The 26,213-nt window shown below is 46.5% G+C and overlaps 1 protein-coding gene across 2 annotated transcripts in view; it reads left to right on the forward strand.

The window, feature by feature from the left end:
- The window catches only part of Zhx2 (zinc fingers and homeoboxes 2), a 141,247-nt gene that overhangs the window by 79,219 nt on the left and 35,815 nt on the right, over positions 1-26,213 (forward strand). Inside the window, exon 1 of one of the 2 annotated variants that reach the window (XM_038342614.2) lies at positions 2,832-4,117. The exons of the other annotated variant lie outside the window; for it this stretch is intronic. The gene's annotated coding sequence lies outside the window, so the exon portion shown is untranslated. Of the gene's footprint in view, positions 1-2,831; positions 4,118-26,213 lie in introns of those variants that run through there. 2 annotated transcript variants of the gene reach the window in all.

Consider the following 26,213-nt stretch of genomic DNA (forward strand, 5'->3'; position numbering starts at 1 on the left):
GAAGCACCTCGCCATGGCAGCCTTTCCCTCTTGAGGAGGGAGGGCATGGCAGAGATTGTACAGAGAGGAAAACTGAGGCCAGAGCAGTTAGGTTTTGGTAACCCATCCCTCGAGGGGGCAAAAGTGAAAGTTGACACTAACTGATTGGAATCAGGTATCCTTTCCTATCTCTGTATCTTGCCAGTTATGGTTCCTGTGACCTAAGCACTTAATTGCTTGCTTTCTGTCCCTCTGCTCCTCTGTAGAGCAGGGTGACCATGCTTACTTCTGAGAGCACTGTGAGGATTTGGTGAGGTAATCCACATCAAGCTCTATCAGCGCCACCTCGGCAAACCTCGGCAAACCTCGGCAAACCTCGGCAAACCTCGGCAAACCTCAGCAAACCTGGGAGAGAGCACCTGTCTGGCATTGCTGCTGTGTGTTAAGGCACAAAAAGAAATGAAACAGTTTGACAAACGTCACCTGTGGCGTGGGGTGGTACCACCCTAAGTGTGTCAGGTGACGAGATAAGGAGTCCTTTGGGATGGGTCACTTGTCCAGGGTCACTCTGCTGGTGAGAGGCAGTATAGGGACTAGAAATGAGCTGTCCCCACCCTGACTCTCCTGAGAAGGAGCTCTATCCCACCCTAAGTCACTCATCTTCCACTCCATAATTGTTCCTGTTTAAAAAGTCTTTGTATTCGTAGATCTGATGGACACCCCCACCTCCTCACAACCTTAAGCTTGTAAATATAATCTTGCTATGCACCCAGACCTACATTAGCGTGCAAGAAGGATGCTGTGTATATCCAAGAACAAACACTTCATTAAGCCCTAGATTTAATTAACTTAAATCAATCTCATTCCCAGTTCCCATGTCCCACTTGAAACAGAGAGCTGTTTTAAGTAGAGTCCCTAACTCTTAACTGGAAGTTCTGATTGTAGTGGTTTTGAATCCACCTTCTCCATTAATAGCTCACTGGCCTTATCTGACCCTGAGGCAGCCTCTTCCCCCACGTGATTCATTTCGCTTATCTCTGGCCTTGTTTCAGACACAAGCTTTGCACTGTGGTCTTTCATGTTGCGGCTATTGTTCCCTTAAAGGGTGAGCTGGAAACAATAGCCTTCCCTCACACCATCCTGCATGTGCCTGCACACATGCGTACACACAGCCAAAGCTGTATGCTTCTGCAAACACTGACATCATTGTGTCCATGACCCTTTGCCTCCCAAGAATCTTCGGTTCCTTTTGAAAGTTTTTCTCTTTCTTTCTTTCCATAATGAATAATGACCTGGCCCAGAAATTGGTATTAATGAAACATGCCAAATGTGTGCTTAGGCCCCTGGAAGGTCTTCTTCCTTCCCGCTGTTAACGGTTATATCATCATTTTATAATCCCTGCTTCTGTCCAAGGAACCTTCCATCTCCCATCTGGACATAAGGGATATATTCGTTACTTCTCTGGTGCTGTAAGTAAACACCGTGACCAAGACAATGTATAAAAGGAAGGGTTTATTGGGACTTAGAGTCCCAGAGGGAAACATGGCAGCCAGCTGTAGACATGATGGCTGGGACATAAAGCTGAGAGTTCACACTCTCAGCTGCAAGCATGAAGGAGAGAAAGTGACCTGGAAATGGCACGGAATCTTTGGACTCTCAAAGGCCCTCTCTAGTGGCATGCTTCCTTCAATAAAGCCACCGCTCCTAGCCTTCCTCAGTGGTGCCACCAACTGGAGATCAAGTGTTAAAAATCTGAGCCTATGGGGGACATTCTCACTCAGGGCACTGGAAAGGGTCTCCCTATACAAATGAACAGATAATTCTTTTCTTTATGGTGAAAAAGTGTATATTTAGAATTAGCCAGCTGAACTCAGTTTGGATGATCCCAATTTTGTTGGCAGCATCTAGAGCGTCATAATCAGGAGACAACCGAACACAGGCCTTCTTCTCTCCGTTGGGCCTTTTGTGGGTGTTGACTTGGCCACATCAATGACCAGTGTCGTAGAGTTTCTTCACAGCCTGTTTGATCTGGTGCTTATTGGCCTTGACATCCACAGTGAACACAGTGGGCTGTTGTCTTCTATCTTCTTCATGGCTGATCCGGTGGTCAAGGGGAATTTGATGATGGCCTAGTGGTCAAGCTTGTTTCTCCTGGGCTTGCTCTCTTCGGGGTATTTAGGCCGCCTTCAGAGCCACAGGGTCTTGGGCTGCTGGAAGGTGGGTGATATGCTGATCTTTTTATGGCTGTGGATGCCTCCCAGCACTGCCTTCTTGGCTTTCAAGGCCTTCGCTTTAGCTTTGGCTTTGAGAGGGGCAGGAGATTCCTTCTTTGCTTTTGGTGCTATCTTGGTGAAAAAGGCATAGATAGTTCTTAAAATATAAACCAAAGCCAGGTATGATGAGCTGTTGTACCTGTCTCAGTGTCCCAGAGCGAGGCAAGAGGACCCACAGAATAAAATCCTGCCTCAAAACACCAACAAACAAATAACAAATCCCATTCTTCCTAGAATCTTTAACTATCTATACCTCTGCACTAGACTTCCAAACATCTTCCCGAGCCTGGAAAGGTCTCTCCTCCCTTCCTCTCCAACCTCATTTCCAGCCATTTCCCTTCGCACATCCTAGACTTCAGCCCACTGCTTCTCCCTGTTCCCTCGGCTGCACCTAGCCTGGGGCCATGGCAGAATTACGTACTTACTGCTGACCGCATGTGGATCCATTATCCCTGCCTAGGTTCCCTCAAAAAAAAAAAAAAAAAAAGGTTGAGGTTGAGACAAAGGTCCTGGCTTTGCATGATGGGTAAGACAGAGGTGGGAGGGAAAGCCGTATAGACCCCAGCAAGAGCAAGACTAAGGGAAAGGGAGGGCAGGGGGAGAATGCAAATCCCATGAATGCAGTATTCAGCCACCCCATCAGTCTGTGCGGAAACTCCCTCAGTTACCGTGACACGTGGAGTCTTTGGAGTGGCCATGCGGAGCATAGCTGATTACACAATAACGCAGGGCATCTGTCCCCCCGAGGCACCATGCCACAGAACTGCACATGAAAAGACACAGGGCTATGGGAAAGAATTGCTTAAGGACACAGTGCTGTGAACGGGAAACCCAGCCCCTGGTTTTACAGGTCACCCGCGGCTTAGAAATAGACAAATCGGGCAAGGAGTGTGGCGCCTTGCTTTGCGGAACCAGGGGAAGAATGGCACACAGACTGTGGAGTGGCATACAGACTGTGGAGTGGCATAAAGACAGTGAAATGGGACCAGAGTCACAGTGCCAGCTATGAATCATGTGGCTGTAAACCCATCAGGTAAACTGAGGAAGCTGGCATAGATCTGGGGTATGCACATATTTTGTTATTATTGTAATGTACCTCTGAGATAACCGCCTTCCCCATGTGACCAGTCACAGGAAGTAATGACATCATAGTATCCTGTGCACAAAGAGAAAAAAAGGAAGGAGACATTCTAAGGACTCAGGGTCAGTTTTGTGTATTTCCTGTGTAACTCCATTCAGCTAGACAGCTTTCTCTGAATTCTACTGTTTCTCCCTGCTGAAGCCAGGCACAAGCAAAAGCTAAACTCACATAATGTATAAGTATCCTCTAATGCATCGCATGCTGGAACAATGCTTTGGTTTCAAACATCATAGCAGAACTGACTGTTCTATGTCTCTAAAATTGTGGCTGGCAGTGGAGAGAGTGAGCTCTCCCCTCTCCTATCCTGCATGGGTCATAGTTCCTCCTGCTGGCAACGCCTCTCCTTTGCAGTGGCAGTCCTAGAGAAGCCAGGGCCTGAGGCTCCGGTCAGTGCAACCCAAACAAAGAAACTGAAGCAAATCCCATATCACAGGAGTCCTATTGGCATGGTAGCCTGATCCTCATGAAAGTAGAAGGGGTGCGGAAAACTAGTGGCATGGAGACCAAAGAGTATAAGAGGGTTATATGGATCTAGGGAACATCTGCACTGGGTCCTGACCCACCTGTCCTGAGCTTTGTATGTCTGGTCTCTGGTTCTTTAGATCTCCATTTATAGACACCCCCTCAGAAGGCAGGAACAAGGGCCATGAGCAAAGTGGACGTGATGCGCAGAATTCACCTGCATACCGCATACATGGGAAGCCATTGGCACCAAAGAGACATGGTCTGTGACATATCTTTATTTTTTGTTGTTGTTGTAGGTGTATGTTGCACCCGTGTACATTTGAGAGAGTGCAGGCACACACATGCCATGGCACACATGAGAAATTCATAGGACAACCATGGGTGTTGGTCTCTCCTTTGCACATTGTTTGAGACAGGATCTCAGTCTTATTGCTCATCGCTGCATGCATCAGGCTGGTCCATGAGCTTCTGAGGATTCCTCTAGCTTGCCTCCCATCTTCCCATATAACGCTGGCGTTACAGATGCACGCTACCTGGTCTGGCTTGATGTGGGTTCTGGGAGTTCAAACTTAGGTTCCCATATCGGCTCAGCAAATTCATTACCCACTGAGCTCTCATCCCAGTGCCTGCCTGACTTTTTTAAAATATTTATTTGTTTGTTTGTTTGTTTATTTATTATACAATATTCTGTCTGTGTGTATGCCTGCAGACCAGAAGAGGGCACCAGACCGCATTACAGATGGTTGTGAGCCACCATGTGGTTGCTGGGAATTGAACTCAGGACCTTTGGAAGAGCAGGCAATGCTCTTAACCTCTGAGCTATCTCTCCAGCCCCCTGACTTTTTTTTTAACATCACTCTGGAACAAAGTAAAACTGAGGTGTTGGTAAGTTTGTGTCAAAGCAGGAGAGCTGACAAGGGCAGTGGTAACTGGGCTAGGATCAGAAGAGTGGGTCAGTCAGAGTCATTATAGAGGAAGAAACACCAGGTGGGTATATGGGGGAGAGACGGAAAACAGGTAGTAGCCTGTCCTAACTGCTGTGGGACCTTTCTTACTCCAAGGAAAGTCCCTGAACTGTGGTCAGGGGATTGGCTTGACCTTGTTTTCAGGATGATCTTTGGCAAGCTACGAAAGCTTCAGTTCACCAACATGCCAAGTCCATCACCTCTAGAAGAAGCCGTCAGAGGCCAGACTGCATAGGGATAGCATTTGGTTGGAATCAAAGCAAACACACCCAGCAAGAGTGAAATGTAGGGGCTGTGGTGAGCCTCCAGCCCCTCCTGACTGTCCTACAAAGACAAGAGGAGTTGGGTGGTGTTGAAAGTCCTCATGACACCTACAATCATAAAACATTTGAAACACTGATTCTCGGCAGCTAGAAGAGGGGGAAGTAGCCTCCTCCCCAGGGACCAGCTGTCAATGGCTGGAGACATTTTGGGTTGTCATGGGATGCTATTAGCAAGCTGTACAAAACCTGTCCAGCACACACAGACCTCATCAATGAAGGGTTTTCTAACCCCAGACAGTAATTCTGGTAAGGTAAAGAAGCCCCGAATTAAAAATGATGACACATGAACACAGACATGCACACGCATACACACACACACACACACACACACACAATGTTTCTTAAAGGTTCTAAACATGATAAGCAGACTGCATCATCAGGGGACCCCTGAGCATGTGATGGTGCTACCCACATTCAGGATGGGCTCATCCCACATAGACACACAAAAAGTCAGCTTCCCAGTGACTCCAACTCAGTCACTGGCAGTGAAGATTTGACATCACAGCTATCGAGTCACATGACATGGATCAGCCCTAAGTGCATAGCGCTTGCTAGAGGAACCAATCTTAAAGGCTGCACAATCTTAAAGGCTATAATGATGTAATTATAGTCTTAAAAAGAGAGAGAGAAATAATTTAAACAACTTAATAAACTACTAAAAAGTTCTTCACACTGGATAATTCCTACTACGTAATACTCTGGTCCTATGGGGGAAGAAGGTCAGAAACAGAGGGAAGGGATGAAAGGGTGGAAGATGGGGTTTAGGGCAGTGGAGCTATTCTGTATGACACTGTAACAGATACAATGGCTGTGCTTTTGCCCAAACCCAAGAGGATAATCAGCGTAAGAGGAACTCTGGCATAAGCTGTGGGTGTCCCTTAGCAGCACTCTGTCACTACTGGCTCCCCGGCTGTAATTAATATGCTGGGTGAAGTGAAAGAGCTTCTTAGGTCCTTCCGGCTTTCTGTCTGTGTTCACTGTAAACCCGAACTGCTCTAAATATCAGTCTACTGAAAATGCTCAGCGCCTGGCGTGCTAACGCAACCTAAAGTCCCAGTGTTTGCGAGGTGGAAGCAGCATGATCAAGAATACCCAAGGCCAACCTCGGCTACATAGGGAGTTCGAGGCTAGCCAAGGCTACCTGAGATTCTGCCCAAAAATTAAATAAGTACAACTTTAAATATGATAGACAGAATCGAGATCATTGTTATGATCATCCTAATATTGGAGGTTGTTGCATAATTCCAAAGGAGCAAACATATTAATGGATTGTTGATTCTGTCTTTATTACTGGGCAGAATATGCCAAAAGGAGGAGGGAATTGACCCTTTTAAATTGTATTTACTCAGGCCCAAGCAGTCAAATTTCAGAGCCTTCTGCATGAAGTCTCCACTGCTGCTCTAAGACAAGGAAATGGAGACTAAGAATGGATAAGTCACATGACTGGAGTCAGACAGCATCACAGGAGGGATTTGAGCCAGAGCAATTGTTGGACTAGTGTACCTGACACTATGCTCTACTAGTGTGTGTGTGTGTGTGTGTGTGTGTCTGTGTGTGAGAGAGACAGAGATACACAGAGAATATGAATGGAAGTCAATGTGTGAATGCTTATATAACAGAAAAAGATATGGAGTACTGATTGGTGGGTATGAGTAGACAGAAGGAAAAATGAAGTAAAACTGAAAAAAATGCAATTGAGCTGTATACTTATACAGTGTGTGTGTGTGTGTGTGTGTGTGTGTGTGTGTGTGTGTGTGTGTGTTAGAACGAATGAAGGAGACAGAGAAAAGGGAGGTTCTAGAAGGTAGGAGACAGTCACCATTGGGCTATCTTGAGCCACTAGATTGAGCCTTGGGCTGAGGAACACCTCCCAGCTGGCCTGAGGCCCTGTGTGGCTGAGTCACTTCCTGTGGGTGTTCCCATCTTGCCTTGCATGCCTGTCAGGGCTCATCATAGGACAGTGTTCCGTGGAGGCCTGGTTTGACCAGTGCTCTCCTCTGCCTCTGCTTTGCAACTGAAGCATGCTGCCCCCTTAAGTGGCCCTGCATAATTTGCCTTCTTGAGGTGGTTCAAGGATCCCAACCCTGAAAGGGGAACTGCTCTCCTTGTGACCAGGCAGGACCATCCATCCTTGAGTGGGGAAGGAAGAGCAGATTTGCATAGAACCTATTAACTGTTAGGTCCAGAAAGGCCCTTTGTACCTTAAAGGTGTTAAACTGCTCTGGACCAGTGTTTCCTAGGGGCCTCTGAAAAGACCCCTGTAGGCCATTTCCATACACACCTCCCACCTGTTGCACCTCCCACCTGTCTCCCCTCTCACCTGTCTCACCACCCACCTGTCTCACCACCCACCTGTCTTACCACCCACCTGTCTCACCTCCCACCTGTCTCTCTCACCTCCTTTTAGTACTGTCTTAAAATGATGCCTGCAGAGGGAAGACAGCTACCTACCTCCTATCCTACCCCTATCCACCTCCGCTTTTAGTGACTCCACCAACCCTGTCTTACCTTTTCATCCTCTTAGCATCTTGTCCCGCCCTCCACCTGCTCACACCGATGCCCAGGCCAGGACACGGCTCTTGCCATAGCAGCTTCTGTTCCCTTCTGTCTGGTACAAAGCCTCACAAAGAACAAGTTCTCGGGAGAGTTTGACCCGCATTGCATAGAACCAGGAACAACCTTGACCTGGGGACGGGAAATTCACCCCGATATTTTTTTTTCCTGTCCATTTCAGAATTCTCAGCTATAGCCTCTTTTAATTCTCATATTGTTTTTCCATCACCACGATTGATTCCCCCTCACCCTAGTCTCCAGGGTCCTCTCCGGTGAACTGTATTAAATTACAATTACTGTAGATGTGGATTTCCTCTCTAGCTCTCTCCCTCTCTTTGCAGGGGGCACACAGGTGGCGGCAGACTGAAGGGCCTGATTCTATCACAGGGGAGGTGTGATCTCATCAAGGGCATTTGCAATTAAATTAGGTGACACTTCTACCAGTGGCGGAAGGCTCTCTGAGGAAGGGACCCGAACAGGGTGATGCCCGCTTGCAGGGAGCTGGCTTCTGTCCAGAAAAACTGCAGGAGCTGGGACTGCATAGTGCAGGAAAAGGGTTGACTGCTGGGATCGTTTCCAATATAATTGGCTTCGTATAGCTCAAGTGTAAGCGATCGATTTCTGTAAGCTCTTTTACAGTTGGAATACGTAAACAAATCTGTGCGCTCTCGCCCTGCAGCGCCCTGTTCTGTCGCCTTTTCCTTTTCACTAATGCCTGGACTCCTTGTCCCATATGTAGACCTGACGGTTCACCCTAGCTGTGGATGCTCCCTTAGACACAACAGCCAAGAGCCCAGATGGATGCTCGCCCTGCCCTCAAGGTACCCACAATGGAGGAACCAAGCAGTTCTGATATGGTGTGATTATGCCCTTGCTGAGATGACTAGAAAAGAGGGACATTCTGCAATTTGGCTGTCAAAACCATCTTTTAAAAATCTCCCTTTGGATTCTGATACATAGCCAAGCCAGATCCTTCCCGTGGGCTGAACTTTATTAAGACTTTCAATCAACTTACTCATAATTTTTTTTCTCTTCTGTAATCAGTGATTCATCAGCCTGCAATTTATTAGGATTACTATAATGTGGTAATAACACAGCTGGCCACTCTGTCTCCAGGAGACCCTTTCTACTGACAGGAGGGCTGTGGCAGGGTCAGAGGTGGAAAATATACCCTGCTGGGGCTGGGATGCCCCTCAAAGGTGGAAGATTCAGAAAGAAAAGCAAGACTACCTGCCAGGCTAGATCCAATGTCCTAAGTCCCACAGGTCCCTCTAGAACCTTACCATGGCCTCTGGCTATGACATTTTAAAAAATATTAACTCATTTATTTGTTCATTAGAGAACAGTTATGATTTTTTTCTGCCTTAACATTTTAACAGAATATTTTCATTAATTCTTTGAATATTTCATACAATGTATTTTGATCATATCTACCACCCCACTCCTCCCAGAATCCATACCCTACCTCCCTATCAGCCCCTAACTTCATGTACTCTCTCTTTTATAGATGTAGCACACAGGTTCCAGTTTGTGCTGCCAAGACACTCAAGGCCCCTCATACTGTGGGACCATCTACCGGGGGGCCACACCCTTAAAGAAAACTGACTCTTTCTTCCCCAGAAGCCATCAACTGTCAATTGCTCTCTACTTTGGAGTGAAGGCTCATGAGTTTCTCCCCACTCCATACTAGAATGCTGACTGACTTAATCTCATGTAGAGCTTGTGCGAGCCACCACAATGGCTGAGAGTTCATGGGGGCAGCAACCCTGTCAACAAGCAGAAGATCCTGTTTTGGTCCAGTCTATCCTGACCTCTGACTATTACAATCTCCCCACCTCCCTCTTCAGTGATGGTCCCTTGAGTTTTTCAGGGTCTGGTGAGGTGATATAGATGTTTTATTTGTGACTGAGCACTTTGTGGACACTTTTAGCCTCTGCACTTTGGTCAGTGGTGAATTTCCACATTAACAACCATCCGCTGCCCAAAGAAACTTCTCTGAGAAGGGCTTCACTAATCAATAGGGGTAGAGATACAAATTTAGAAGGCAATTTGAGATCTCCATTTAGTTTAATAGTATTAGGTTCACCCCTGGGGCTTGCGAGTTCCCCAACCATGCATTCTCAGCCAGATTTATTGTACCAAACATGCCTTTCTTCCCTCTTGTGGAATGGATTTTAAATCCAATCAGAAGGCATTTTGTTAACTCTATAACATCTGTGCTGCTATTGCACCAATAGCCTTGCACAGTAGTTCACAAAGTTCACAGATGGGTAAGACTGTTAATGGTTTCTTTCCCCCAGCAGCCTCCATGACACCTTCCAGTACTAGAAAAGCTACCAGCAAAGATTCTTACTCATTACCAACTTGATTTCTCTATGTCCTGTGACCAAAGTGTGTAGTGTCTTTAGCAATAAGGACTTGCCATCAAGTTAAGTAGGTAACCAAGAGCAGTGATAATATCCTGTTTTATTTTGAGTCCTCTACAAGAGCAGTATGTACTCTTAAGTGTTGACTGAGTTTTCTGTCCCACCCAGTCCTGCAGTCGTTCAGTCCCAAAGAAACACACAGAGGCCTACATTAATTAAGAACGGATTGGCCTATTAGCTCAGACTTCTTATTAACTCTTATAACTTATATTAGCCCAAATTCTTGTCTGTGTTAGCCACGTGGCTTAGTACCTTTTTTCGGCGAGGCAGTCACATCTTGCTTGCTCTGTGTCTGGGTGACAACTGTAGACTGACTGTTTCCTCTTCCCAGAATTCTCCTGTTCTTGCCCCACCAATACTTCCTGCCTGATTGCCCCGCCTGTACTTCCTGCCTGGCTACTGGCCAATCAGCATTTTATTAAAATACAATTGACAGGGTACAGACCATTGTCCCATAGCATTTAAGTGCTGAAACATCTCTCAAACACCTTGACTTTTTTTAAAGGCTCTGATTCATTAAAAGGTATATACTCCAACCAATTATTGTATTCGTTTTGGTTTCCTCCTACACAAACTGGGTATTACAAGACCTGTCTCATAAGATTCTTGAGGACAGAATAATACATGTAAAAGTCTATGGCACAATAATGAGGGTCTAGTTGTCTCTTTATCTTCAGGGGATTGAATCCAAAGATCCAGCAGGTAACAAATCCCTGGCTGCTGATATTCTTTTCATAAATAGCATAACATTTGCTTATAACCTATGCACATCCCCCATTTTCAATCATCTTTATATTACTCAGAGTATGTAATGAAATATAAATCCTGGGTAAACAGTTAAAGAATGTTGGTTAGAGAAAATGAAAGGGGAAAACCTGTACCTACTCAGTACAGATACAGTATGCCTTCTTTGTATGTGTATGTATGCAGTTACACGTGTGTAAAGAGACAAGCATATATGGGCACACATGTATTTGCAAGTGAGTATGTGTGTGTATAAACATTCATGAAGAGGCCAGGAGACAACCTCAGGTGTCATTCCTCACTCACACAGTACCTCGTTCTTTAAATCAGGATCTCCCAATGACGTGGAGCTCACCAGGAAGGCTAGGTTGGCAGCCAGTGAGCTGCAGAGGCTACTTAGCGCCTTTTCTCCTGGGTTTGGATGACAAAGGTTACCACCACACCCATATTTTTAATATGAGTTCTGGGAATTGAATTCAGGCCCCCATTTTTCCAAGGTAAGCATTGAACTGACTGAGCCATTTCCTCAACCCCCAAGTACAACATGTCTTTGAATATTTTTTGGTCTATAGATAGTTGGTTCTGTGGGTATAGAATCTACAGATATTGAGGGCCATCTATATCTGGCATTTGGGGCATGAGTCTATGCTGTGCATTGTGCATGCAGTAGCTTATTTAATAACAACAGTAACACAATAAGGTGATTTTCCCCCTGTTGTTCATTTATTTGTCTATAAAGTGCTGATCGGACCAATCACTGGGGAAAAACTGTTGGCATCCAAGCCTGACAAGCTAAGTTCAACCCCTAGAATACATGGTGGAAGGAAAGAACCCATTCTTGAAAGGTGTCCTCTGACTTTCACTCACTGTGGCACACAAGTATCCATACTCATATGCATGCATCATGTATACAAACACAATAATAACAAGCAAACCAACAGCACTTACTGAGCATCTACCATATAACACAGAGCATGCCTTATGTTGATGTTCCAGCCATGAACAACAGACAAGTTTCCTGCTGACATAGAACTCATGTCCTGGTAGCTGCTGTTATACCGTAACTTTGCAGTCCAGGGCACCAGGATTCAGAGATGGTACATCACTTGGTCCAGGCTCGCATGGCCACCCTTTTAACTCGGAAGCCAGTCTCTGCTCAGCTGTCCTCACTGATTTTTTGGGCCATAGCACCAAAGACCTCACGGTGGGAGTTTTACTAAAGCCTGGAACTTAATGACCCTATCTTGGTGGTGCTTAGACTGGGTTATGTGTCCTCCAAATGACACAGTGCCCAAGAATGAAGCAATATTGGATGCAGACTCTATTTATATGGTTCATTAGTTGTGTGTGACCTGAGAGGAGCTTTTACCCCTCTGAGTCTTAATTTCCATAATTGTGAAATGGAGTATGAATATAACAGTCAAGGTTATGAGCCAGTTCCAGATGACCAAAGGGAACATACGTGAGAATACGGGTCTGTGGTGGCTAGTGCTAGGATGGCACAGGACCTTGTGGAAGAGCATCCTGAGCTACTCCCAGGACTGGCTGGGCACTGGGACACCTTTATTCAGCCGAGGGACTGCCCAGATCGGACTGGCCTGTGGGCATGTCTAGGGTTGGGGTTGTCTCAATTGTTAATTGACATAGGAGGACCAAGCCTACCGTGGGCAGCACCTTTCCCTGGACAGATAGTACTGGGTTATATAGGAAAACTAGCTCAGCATGGAACTGGCAAGCAGAATTCATCCATAGTTTTCCAAGTCAAGTTCCTGATTGAGTTTCTGCCTTGACTTCCCTCAGTGATGAACTGTAAATTCCTTCCCCTAAATTGCTTTTGGTCATTGTTTTAATGACAGCAGCAGAGATGAAACCAGATCTTTAGAGGCAGAACAGATGATGGTTAAGAAATACAGTTAGCATCCTGGTTCCCCTCTTACCAGTAATCTCGCTGTGTGTCTCCGTTTTGTTACTTGTTAAGTAGAAAGAATAATTCCCCCCCCCACGTCATGCAGTTGAGAGATCTAAGTTATCCTTTGAGGTGACAGCAACCACCATGTGTGCATGCTTCGAGCTCTGTAACTTGGTTCTTTTCTGCAGAGCTGAGCAGCGTGTCTTTTAGTTCTAAGACATCAGTGATGATAGCGTTCCTTGTCCTGGAAACTCGAGTTTAATTGTTTCTGGAAAACATCATAATCCACTCTTTCGGTTTGGATTGATCCCTTTCAGCCGGAAAGTTTTTGTTTTGACTGTCTCTTTTGTTTTGTAAATGTGGCATTTGGAAATTCAATGGAGCAATTTAATTCCCATTTGCTGAAGTACATTGTCAAAGGACAAGAAACAGGCGCGACAAAGTTGGGATCCCAGGATGTTGCCTCACATAGGATGTGATTTTGTTTCCCACACAAAGAACAGAGCATCTCTTTTTCCATAAGATGGTCTGTGGCAAACCCCCCTGCCTCGTACCAGGGTCAACTCAGTGTAACCAAATGGCTGGCCGTGGGCCAAGAAGATGACCCATTTAGACCAGATTCGTACTCCATGCCCAGCTTTATTCTTGCTAGATGGTAGGAGCCTACATGACTGGAAGGCCTCATGTTCTCTTTAACCTCTTGAACAGCGTCAATATGAAAATTCAAATTTGGAGACGAAATCATGGTGGACATTCTTTAATTGATGGCGTATTGCCTGGGGAGTCCACTGTGGACCAGCACCACTCGCTGAGATCTCTGCTCATGGGCCACACTTCCCCGAGTGTTCCCTTCATGTTTTGACCAGAAATTTACCTTTGAGATAAGGAAACCTAATCTTGTAGACATGAAGTGTCTGTGCTCACAACCACACAGCTGCGATGCATGGCGTTATTGAAGAAATCCTCTTTATTCCGAAGCCATTGTCGTTGTAGGAACCCATGGGGGAGAAAATAACAATTTTTAAAAATACCTTGGGGAAAGCCGCAGTGGTGGTAGGATGGTGGTAGAGCTGATGGTACCCATCAGTGGAATTCTGTTGCTCATCCTGAGAGTGCTGTTGCTGCTAACTACCTGGCCCCGGAAGACCTCCAGTCACCACTCATAGATGCATAGAACACTCTGTCTTAAAACACGGAAGAAAGGCATGAAGCTTGCAGGCATGCAGTCCCAGCAGTGGGCCTAGAACAGAGCTCAGTCCACCTGCTCCTGCTGTTTTTCCTTTTCTGTCCTCATCCATCACGTTCTTCACATTGTAGAATTATTACGTAGTTCTAGGTCAAGTGATTCAGTCCCGGTATGTCGCACTCGCGGACAGCCAACACACACGCGGCACTCAGTGCCCGCCAGTGTCCTAGGCGTCTGCCTGCATTCACTCCTCAGTGCCTCCCGGTGATCTTGTGAGGTAGACACCATTATCATCCACTTTACAGGTAAGGAAAGCGAGGTTTAGAGAGGCCAAGTCCCTCGGCTTTGGGGTGACTACACTGGGCTGCGTGCCCAGACAGATGAGCCATGAATCTGAGTCTTGCACTTCCCGTTGTAACTGTGATTTTGCACAGACTTGTCCAGTACCTGCCCACTTCAGGTTCTTACATGATTACCACAGTTCTGGATGGAGCCCAGGGTTATTAAATCCTCCCTGGAGCCAGGTCTTCATTTGAATATTCATAGAAATCCAGGTTTCCAGGCTGCTGAAGAGCATCTTTAAAGACTGCATTTGCTTGTTTAAATCTCCCTCCCCAGAGCCACAGTCCCCTGTAAATTCTGCCTAGATCCTGCCCCTCTCCCTAGCTCTTTTTTCTTACTGGTACCTGGAGCATTTTCTCCCCAGACATATATTTAACTACCTGTCTTAGTTCAGATGTCTGTTGTTGTGATGAAGCACCATACCAAAATCAAGTCAGGGAGGAAAGGGTTTATCTCATCACCTTGTAATCTGTCATCCAAGGAAGTAGCAGAAACTCGAGTCAGGAACTAAGCAAGAACTAATGTCGAGGCCTTAAGGAATGCTGTTTACCGGTTTGTCCCTAATGGCTTGTTCGGTCTGCTTTCTTATAGCACCCAGGGTCACCAGCCAAAGGGTGGTACCACGTCCTTGTGAGATGGGCCCTTTCACATTGATCATTAGTCAAGGAAATGCCCTAAACACTCACGCACGGGCCAGTTCTGTGGAGGCATTTTCTCAGTTAAAATCCCTTCTTCCCAGATGACCCCTGCTTGTATCAAGCAGACATAAAGATTAGCCAGTGCAGAGCCCTCCTTCCCATCCCTGCTAATGGACACTCAGTGCTTTGACTCCAATACATAGACCTGCATGTCCTCTATGCGCTCAGTACATGCGCACTTGATTATGCACTCCCCCCAAGACACTTGTCCCCCTAAGTCCCAACACTGCCCCAAAGAGAAATAGTGTCCCAAGATTCTGAGGTCGGGAGGGAGGTTGTTTTGTCTTTCTGCATTTATCCTACTTGGCCCTGAGGACGTTACCTTAGTCAACACCTCCCACCCCACCTTCCAGCCTTCTGACTTGTGTGGCAAATCAGTGACTGTCAAATAAAGGCAGCTCATACAGAGAGGCTTCACCTGAGGTGGGAAATAATGCAGGCAGCATAACCGGAGAGAAAGGATGAAAATAGAGCAGCTGTGTGAGACGGGCTCCAGTCCTCTGGGTTTGTAGTGAGCTGGGCCTGGTGAAATGCATGTGATGTCAGATTTAGCCTTACTGGGAAAGGGTGTCAACAAAAAGCAAACTGTACGGGCTGATCATGGCTCTCAGCAGAGGCTGTAGCTCTGTTGTAGGCTTCACTGTGCGTGCCTTCTTCTCTGTCACCCACCCTGCATGGCCTAAAAGGGATTCCAAGAGCGGCAAGGGAGAAGAGAATTAGTGTCTAGATAGTCACTTCTATGCCTCAGACTTGGCTTCCGAATTCTGATGTTCGGTGACATTCAAAATGCATTGGTCCTTAACGTTTATCCTGGTCACAGCAATCCTCCTGCCTCAGCCTCCTAAGGGCTAGTATTACAGGAGTGGGCCACTAGATCCAGCTAGTGCCAGGTTTCAGGTGGTTCTTTTCAAAAGCTGGGAAGTGTAAGCTAACACTAAGATTCTGAGGCTGGCTGTGCCGTGTTGTCTCTTGGGGGCATTTCTTTCTAGTAGACATAAGTCCCCAGATGGAAAGGACTCAATTCTAATCACTTCTGACTTTTCACCACCTCCATCAGTACCTGGTTAGACAAATTTCCCTGGAGGGTGACACCCTCGCTACCCAACCTATCCCAGCTACCTTCTGACTCCACAGAGATCTTGGATTTGCATCTCAAGTCTGCATAAAGTGAGGACATGACCACTCCATGATATGGTTAAGGGGAAAGTTTTATTGTAGATATTAGGGAGAGTCCAGACAGAGGTCTCTGGAAGAGTACGGAGCAGAGAAAAAAAATTAGTAGATTGAACATGACCAGCAGACTAGAGTTGGCCATGGGGGTAGGAGAAGGTGAACAAGAAAGGAAAACAGAGTTTCCCTAAAGGAGATCAGGAGAGATGAGCAAGAAAGAGGGGACCAAGAGAGTACATGGCCAAAATGGCAGGGCTCTATGGGGGTGGGAAACTGGGGAGTGGAAGCCCATGGGCTAGAGAAGTTTGGGGTAGGGGGAGGGTTGAGAAGACTCACAGGTACTGAGAGAACCTAAGAACAGTATGCACTTTGGTATGCTAATAGGCACCCTCTATAGACATTTGTCCCTTTGGACAGAGATGGAGAATGGCTCCTTTGGTAGAGGGGACAGTCTCCAGAATTTGGGTGAGTGGAGTTTCCTTTGGACCCGACAAAGACCTATGAGTTTGTTGGTTCTTCTTTCTCTTCCAGGAAGCAGGGGCTCATCATCCACCCCCTAATGATGGCTCTGAGGTTCCAGAGCAAAAGCCAGGCCTGACTGGCTGACTGGTAGCCTGAGTAGTTATTGTTTGCAGCATTCACTGACATACTGGGGCTGATTTTACTACCATACACCACTTTCCGTGTGAGCTGCGTGTCCATGTTCAGGCATGGGCACATCCCGTTTGTTTTCATAGCTGTGCATTATTTAGCACTGCGGAGAAAAATAACCAGCTGATCAAATCCGTGGCTTCATAGTTCTGCTTAGAAGGAGACTAGAATTTCCAAATGATTTGTTGTTTTACCTTTTCCCCTTTATTGCAAAATGGATTTTTTTTCTCACCTACTATATCCTGATTCTAGTTTCCCCTCCCTCTACTCCTCCCAGTTCTTCTCCACCTTCCCTCCCATCCAGATCCACTCCCTTTTTGTCTCTCATTAGAAAAACAAACAGGCTTCTAAGGGGTAAAAATAAAATATAATATGATAATACAAAAACTAACACATTGGAATGGGACAAAACAAACAGAAGGAAAAGAACCCAAGAGAAGGCACGAGAATCAGACAGAGATTCACTCGGTCACATGCTCAAGAATCCCATAAAAGCACTAAACTGGAAGCTATCATAGCTACAAAAAGGACCTAGTACAGACCTGTGGGTGCATGCTGCCTTCGTCTCTGTAGATACATAAAGGCTTTGATCTTGTTAATTTAGAGGACCTTGTTCTCCTGGTGTCCTTCATCCCCTTTGCCCCTTACACTCTTTCCACCTCCTCTTCCACAGGGTTATCTGAGCCCTGAAGGGAGGGATTTAATGGAAACATCCTACTTAGGGTCATCCAAGGTGTTTCATTCTCTGCATAATGTCTGGTTGTGGATATCTATATTTGTTCCCATTGGTTGCAGGAGGGACGTTCTCAGATGATGGCTCAGCAAGGCATAGGTCTATAAGTATAGCAGAATATCATCAGGAGTCTTTTTATTGCTATGTTTGCTTTTTTTTTTTTTCAAAAAAAAAAGCAGTAGTATTTGGTTTTACTGTAGATCCCTGAGCTATCTAGTCTCAGGTTCTTGGCCACCCAAGCACTGTCAAGTAACAGTTCCATTTCATGGAGTGGGCCTTAAATCATGTCAGATATTGGTTAGTTATTCTCACAAAATTATTCTTTGTACAGCATTTTCCTAAATTGTTTTAGTATTAATAAAAACTCGGGAGTCAGAAATTGAGATTAAAAACCTGATACATCCAAGGAACAGTGGAAGAATGATCATCTGACCCTACTCTTCACCTTTTTCTGATACAAATACCCTAGAAATCTCCCTCAGCCCCACTCTTCCTGTCCCTTCCTCAGTCCTCCAACATCTCTCTGGCTAATCCCAGTCAGCCAATCACTGATTCTGTCCTTGATTCAGGGTGACTATATTGGCACAGTGGATTGGCAGTGTGAATAATTATCCCGCAACAGCTTTGTGCGACCATTGCATACCTTGCAGACAGGACATCCTTGTCGAGCTAAGGGTGTGTGGCTGTGTTGGTGTTTATATTTCTCTTTTGGTAAGATGCAGAGTAAATTCCTATACCAAAGACACTAGAACATAGGAGTGAAGGTTCTATGAAAGCACCAACTCGACTTCTTCATGTCCAATGAGTTGCATGGGCGTTCCTCAGCAGTAGGGCCATGCAGTCCATTTGCAGAAAGCAATCTATTGTCTTGGCAACAGTCGGGGTTATTTGGAGATGCCCATGGGATTCCTTTGGCCAGCATCTCAATTAGATGTAATCCAATCCCAGGACTGGGAACTTCATTTGACCACAAGAGATGTCTAGCTGCGACTGTCTCCCCATTATTTGGCATTATTCCCCATTATTTCAGTTAGATCTCCTTCATATACGTTGCAGCGCACAACGCCTGTCTGTGCTCTCTCTATGAGCTACCATACAGTTCCTGAGCTTCTGGCAAGAGGCTGGAGGTTGAAATACACAAACACACAGAGAGAGACAGAGACACGGACCTCTAGTCACTGGTAAGAAGCCCTTTATTCAATAGCACCACGGAGGCTTATAGACCCAACAGTCAAGTGGGCCAACAGGTGAAAACCTTATCCTCTGATCTTATCCTCTGATCTTCAAGGCCAAGGCAACACGTGTTTGTGAAGCAGAGCTGGTAAACAACTTTGACACAGGTTTTAGTAACTCAAATCAGAAGGAAAGTAAAGATCTCTAGCAGGGAAGAGCAGCTAGAGGCCAGGACTCCAAATGGTCCCAACATATGTATGTATTTTAGGAAGCTTCTACTGTATTAGGTTTCTATACTATCACCAAAATGACCTTTAATTTTAGCTGTCTCTCCCCTTACTCCCTCCCTTGGCCCTCTCTTTCCTTCCCCTCCCCATCCATCCAGAACTATCTATTCCATTTCCTTTCCTAATGAGATCTATATGTACCTTCTAGTCCCTTAATCTACCTAATCTCTGTGGTTCTATGGATTGTAGCTTTGTTATTACTTACTTGGCAGCTAATATCCACATAGAAGTAAATACATACCATATTTCTCTTTCTGAGTCCGGGATACTTAACTTGGGATGATCCTTTTTCTAGTTCCTTCCATTTAGATCTGGAGTTTACTTTTAATTATTAAGAGCTAACTCAGTGGATAAAGTACTTTTCTCATGACAGTAAGGACCTGAGTTTAGAGCCCCAGACTCACATAAAGTGTGAACCTGTGTGCTCAGTGTGCCTCTGGTAAGATTCAAAGTTAAGACAAATGAATCCCCCAAAATTCACAGGCCACCTGGTCTTGCATATATGGTGCTGAACAAAAGAAACCCTGTCTCAAACAAGGCAGAACATGAGAACCAAAACTCAAAGTTGGCCTCTGACCTCCACAGGCTCACTGTGGTACATGTGTACCCATACACACACACACTTGCATGCATGCACATGCCTATCACAGACAGACAGGCAGACAGACAGACAGACAGACAGACAGACTGACAGACTGACAGAGACAGAGACAGAGAGACTTTAAGGAACAGCAGGGTTAGTCTGTTAACAAAGTTGGATAAACCATGCACAGAGTTTCAAAACCACCACACCGGGCCTGGGGACCCCATCGTATCTCCTGGCTTGCTTCCTACCTCTGGAAGACTTGAGGAAAATGTCAGTGTTGTGAAGATCACCTGTAGATTCCCACTTACTCCACCCAAGAATGTCTACATCCGTGGGTTTGAGGGGAGGGGGCCTGGAAATATTTATCTAAATAAGTTCCCCAGCTGGCTGTTTACAAAGAGTTTAGACTGTCACAAATCACTGTTGTTGCAGAATGTGCTCTAAAATGACAGGCCTTGCTCTGACCAAGAGCCTTCCTTCCCTTCCCTCCCCTACAACCTAAGCTGCTCTCTGGGAATGAGAGCTCATAAAACCCAGTTTAATTGTTGAGCAGTGCTTCCTCTGCCAAGCCATCGGCCCATGCCCATTGGGGGACATCTGGCTAGCCAAGGTCTCTCACCTCCAGCACTGCTGACTTTGTGGGCTAGCTGATACTTTATTGCATGGATTACCATCATGTGGATTGTGGGAACTGCAGCAACATCCCCGACCTTTACTGACTATGTACCAATAATGCATTCTCAGCCCCACCTTGTGACAACCAACATGTCTCCAGCCCCTGGAGAAAACTGCCCACTGCTGAGGACCACTGGCCTAGGTCAATGATGTCATCTCCCTTGGTTAAGGCTTCCCTTCATGCATGGTAATGAAAGATGAAAAAGGGATTTGTTCCTGCCCCTCACCCCCACCCCTGCTAATGCTAATTGCCCAGAAACTCAAGCCAGAGGTGAGATGTATACTACAGTAGACATTATCCATGGCTCTCAGGCCGGCTCACTTGGCCCACATAGCAAAGAACAAGAGATCCTGTCTCAAACAAACAAAAAGGCAAGGACTGACAAACTGGTAAACCTGAAGCTGTCTCTGACCGTCATACCTAATCTCTCTCTCTCTCTCTCTCTCTCTCACACACACACACACACACACACACACACACACACACACATTTTTGAAGCAAAAAAGGGTGGAGAAATCCACTGTGTCCAACCAAAGGACCCAGCAACACAGAAGACTTTTAGACGGTGCCGTGTTGTTCCCGATACCCCAGAGAAAACCATGGCCTAAACATTGTTCCACCAGTAAAGTCTGAATGAAGGAGAAGGCCAACCTTCACTGGGGTGCAGCAAGCCCCCCACCACCACCCCTTGCTCTTCTATCCTCTATGAGTGTGATGACAGAGAGATTAAAGGTAAATCCAGGTAGAAAGTGGAGACTTCCAGTACCTCTCAGAAGACCAGATCCATTAGGCGGGTACACAGTAAGGGCTGAATGGGAACAGAAGCAAGGCGTGAACGACTGCCCCAGACAGGGGCGTATCAGTGCAAACAGGACCACCTCTGCCCTTCCAAGTAACAAGGAGGCTGTCCATTGAGAGTCCATGAAGACCGTATGAAGACCCAAGCCTCGCTTGGGAGTAATGAGTTAGGCACACTCCCTTCTTATAGAAGAGTGTCAAAGAAAGCCCGTGGAACCAAAGGTTTAAAGAAGATCCCGTATTTCATTACAAGGATGTAATTTCAATGCAACTCACCAGGAGGACCTCGCGATGAGTGAGAAAGAGACAATAGATGCCGTCCTAGAATAACAGTAGAGCGAGAACCGGCAAAGGTTAGGAAGTGGCCGTTATAAAAAATGCTCAAGTGAGAAATTATGAGTGTACTTCCAGCAAATAAACGAATATAAAAATCTCATCAAATAGAAAAAAAGAACCCTGTAGACAATTTAGAAATGAAAAACAAAACAAATAAGAACAAAAAAAAACCTCACCAGATGAGCTCATCACCCAAACAGTGGAGACAGGCAGAAACAACCATGCACTTGAAGGTGGAACAATCGAGAGGCTAGATCTTGAGAAACTAGACTGAGGGGACTAAAATAAGAAGAACCTGGGGACCTGTGGGGCTGTCACAGAAGATTTGACCATCCCTCATCATTGTTTCATGCAGACAGAAGAGAGATAACAGAGTGGAAAAGCCACTCAGAGAGCTACTAGAGTCTGCATTTACCTCACAGGATGAGTTACAAGATGCCTTGTGCGCCTGAGATCATGGATAATCCCAAACCATATATACCAGCAGCCTAACACCATGACGTCACTGTGATAACTCCAACAATGCTCACTAAGGGACTAATGGCACGTAGCAGATACAGTGTGGCTTCCTCAAACTGAGACACTCCTTGAAAAAGTTAGGCAGGCAAATCTCCATGGAAGGTGGCCAACCAGCGTGAGATCAGGGCTGCCCTCTTACTTTGTTTGGATGCCCTGAGCTCTCAAGTCTACCCAGAGTAGACCTTCTCATCTAGAAAATAGTGCCACGCCCCGTGATGTGTCCTGAAGACCAAATGAGACCAAAGATCAATCACAATCTAATATCGCAATCATACGTGCTGTTTCAGAAGGGTTAGTGATGGCCACGCAGGCAGTGTAGAGCCCAGCTCCGGGCCTGTGACAGCATTGTAAACTTGGGAAGATTGTTTTAATTTGTTTATCTCAGCCATGCTGATTTTAATGCCTCATGCTGCATTTCTGTATGATCCCCAGATGGATTGGGAGTTTGCCTTGGATGTCATAATAGGATCGAAAGATAGATGGCAAGAGATGCAAGAGCTGGGGCTCAAGAGATGGCTCAGTGGTTAAGAGCACTGAATGCTCTTCCAGAGGCCCTGGGTTCAATTCCCAGCACCCACATGGCAGCTCACAACTGTCTGTAAAACTCCAATCCTAGGGGACCCGACACACATGGCAAAGCGCCAATGTACATAAAGTAAAAATAAATAAATTTAGAAGAGAGAGATGCAAGAGCTGCCTGTATCCTTGCCTAGCCTGGGATCGCAAATCAGTTCAGAGGCCCAGAAGTTCTGCATGCGTGTTAACTTTCTGTTGCTGGGACAAAACATCTAAGGAAGTCAATTTTAAAGGAGAAAAAATGTTTGGTTTCTGAATTCAGAAGTTTCAGGCCACTGGGTTTCGTTCTTTGTAGGCCCATGGTAAGGCTGAGCATCCTGCTTGGCTAGTATGATGGAGGGGAGCTGGTCACTTCTCAGAGGAAACAGGAAGAAGGGCTCCCACAAGGCCGCCACCTCCCAAAGGCTGCACCACCTCCCACTGGCACCACAGACTGGCCACAAAGCCCGTTTCAACACATGGCCTTCAGGGGACATTTCCCAGCCACAGTGACACAGATGCCTCCTTCATGGGCAGCTGTGGACACACTCAAGGGGACTGGGAGAGTCCTGTGTCAACCTGGGAAGCACTTCCAAGTGAGGAGTCCTGAAGGCTAGCCAGAGGGGACTGACTTCCTTTCTGGGTGGCCTGAAGCTGTAAGGGCTGTTTCCCACGCCCTCGCTGCAACCAGGCCTGAGACTGAGGTTCCAGAATTAATGTTCAAAAGGACTCTGACCAGAGGACTGGCTCACACCTTGCAGAAATGAAGTTGGTTCTTGGTGTGGCTTCCAAGTGTCTTTGGCTCTATTCCAAGTGTCCCTCCCGGGCCTCCCTGGACTCCGTGGGCAGCTGGGAACTTGCCTGGCCTGACTGGGCTAGAAGATGAATGGCAGTCTCCAGTTTCCTGTCTGGCTCCCTCCCTTCCACATCCCCCTTCTAACTTGTTTGATAGTTGATAGTTTTAAACTGCTTCCCTTGGGTTCCAGAAATTGGTGACCCTGAGCCCAAGGGGGCTGAGAACTTACCTGCGAAGTGGCCTAATAAAGCGGATACGATCAGAACTCAGTAACCAAAGGGACTAAATTTAGTTGAAATCAAATAACAGAAGTGGGGGGCAATTTTGTCATAACTGCTTGCAGATTCGTATACTAGGGAGTTTCTAAAAGTAATTCTAATAGTCATTATACTTACTCAGTCACCATGAGCCTGCCCCACCCACCCCAGCCTGATCTTTCTCCTGGTCCCCTCTCTTACCCAAGGCCGGAAGCTGAGAGGTACCCAGGTGTGATGCTTTCTTCCCTCTCAGACCCCCGCATGTCATTCTGTCGCACAAATCATCATATATATCTCTTGCCTCCGCCAGAAGTTTTTCGTTCCTTCCTCCCACGTATCTTCTTCCTGTGGTTAGGAAGAACTTTAAAGACATGGGTCCTGCCTTGCCTAAATGGGGAAAAGTGGCTGTGAACCCATACACTGGGCACTCCACCTCAACTTGAGCAGATGAGAGAAAAGGGGGTAACTCGGCTGCTGCTTCAGGTGCTGCGGAAGGACAGGGGCAAGTCTTCCAGAAGAAGGCAACCGATCCACAAGGCCCCCAGAGACTAAAAGAGCCAGGTGACCACAGAAGCTCTCAGCACAGGCTATCATTTTATAGAAGCAGGAATGAAGCTGTAAATACCACGTTTGGGGTCTTGGAGGGGTAACTCCATTGGTAGAGCGTTTGCCAAGCACACGCAAAGCCCTCAGTTCACGCCCCAGTGCTGCCTAAACCAAGTAGGGCGGTAAAGCCTATGATTCTAGCCCTCGGGGGTGAGGACAGAAGAATCAGAAGGTCATCCTTGGCTAATATCGAGTTTGAAGGCATCCTGGGATGTATGAGCTCTTGGGATAGATGAGGGGTGGGGAAAAACAGCATTTCTGTTACTAGCGAATGTTCTGTTACTGCTACCCATCAAGACCCTCAGAACACAACAGTGAGCCAAACAAAGGCATCCTTGCGAGAAGACCAAGAAACGGTAGAAACCCCGATTGCCAGAACTCTAACACATTTATGAACATTTTCATAGAACACATCTATGCCCTGAAATCCACCCACTAAAGGTGTGCTGGTGGGAAGTTTTTAATATGCGCAGAGTTGTGTGACCGCCATCCTAATTTTAGAAGATTTTTGTCACTCGAGAAAGAAACTCTGTCCTCATTAACATCACTCCCTGGTTTCTTCCACACCCACTGCTTCAGCCAGCTCCTGGAGGCCAGTGATTTGTCTGCCTTTGTAGGCCTCCTCATTCTGGATGAGAATGTATGGAATTGGAATTGTATGGAATCAGATTGTGTGGAATCTTTCGTGACTGGCTTATTTCAGTTACCAAAGAATTCTAAAGATATGTATGCGTCTTTACATGCATTGGTGCTTTGATCCTTTTGGCAAAGAGGACATCTCTCTCTGTGTGTAGACCATTCTTGGTTTAGCCATACACTGACAGACACTTTTATTAAGAACAATACAGCCAGGAACATTGTATACAGGGATTTGTGTAGCCAGGACTTGGGTTTGAACCTGTTTCTTCCAAAGCCTACTGCAGGCACTTCTTCTTAGCAGTCTCCCTGCCTCAAATAATAGTCTCATGGAAGCCCGCCCTCCTGGCTGTTGGAGACTCGAGGGAAACAGTCCGTGAACCTGTATCCTTTCCCAGAGGCTTCCTGAACTCTGATTGTCTCTAAGGCATGAACAAGCAGAGGACTACCTCCAAGACATTTTCTGTTCTTCATGCAGGAGCATGCAGAGAGAGAAGGCCCAGGTCTTCAGACGTCAGCAGACCAAACCCAGTGGGTGGGTTCTGAGATGCATATAAAAGTCTGGGCAGCATCCGCAATGACAGCTTACATATGACCATCTTCAGTCTTAGACCTGACCACAGGGCTTGTACTTCGGGCCACTGTGGCTCTTTTCTGAACCAGATGCCTCTTTCCCTGATTCTCTCAGGACAAAAATGGATTGTGACACCACCCGGTGTTGGGAGAGAACTACATGCATGCACAGAGTCCAGCAGTCCAGTGAGCTGTCAGTTCTACGCCTTAGCTGATTCTGGGAACAAGCCCCAATGGATGCTCCACCGTCTAATAGCTGAATAATATTTTCTCCTACCCATTGTCACAGAACTCAACCCGCTGCCTCTTGTCTGTGTTCCTATCACCCTTCTACTTGAATTCGGGAGGAAAGACTGCCTGTTTGTGCATTCCGAGTAAAGCCCTTGACACCACTGAGGTGCTCAGAGAAAGGGGTAGCGGGAAGCAGGCGGGCAACCAGCAGCACAGGAAACTGCTATTTTCACCTGGTTGCTTGGTCCTGGAATTCAGGGTGGAGACAGCAGAATACTCTAGGCCAGAGGGGACATAGCGCTCAAAGCACTTGAGTCCCACAAGCTGAGGTCACTATAACAAACGGGGGAGCCGGGAGAGAACTTGACAGTCAGCGACAGCTGGAGCAGATGGCATCTGTCCTCAACTCACAGAGCACAGGGACTTGCCAGTTATCTCTCAGCCACGCCCTCAGCCCTGCTCGGAGCTGGCCTCATTTCAGCCTCTTTTGCAAGCTGCTGCCATTTAGAGGTGCAAAACATGGGTGTCCTGGGCTACCGGGTTCTCTCAGGCCTTTACCCCACAGTTGTTACCTCCAAGATTCACACTTAACCACAGCCCAGCTAATTAAAGCTTACAACGGTGGC

The sequence above is a fragment of the Arvicola amphibius genome, chromosome 9, assembly GCF_903992535.2.
Source record: "Arvicola amphibius chromosome 9, mArvAmp1.2, whole genome shotgun sequence".
Lineage (NCBI taxonomy): Eukaryota > Metazoa > Chordata > Mammalia > Rodentia > Cricetidae > Arvicola > Arvicola amphibius.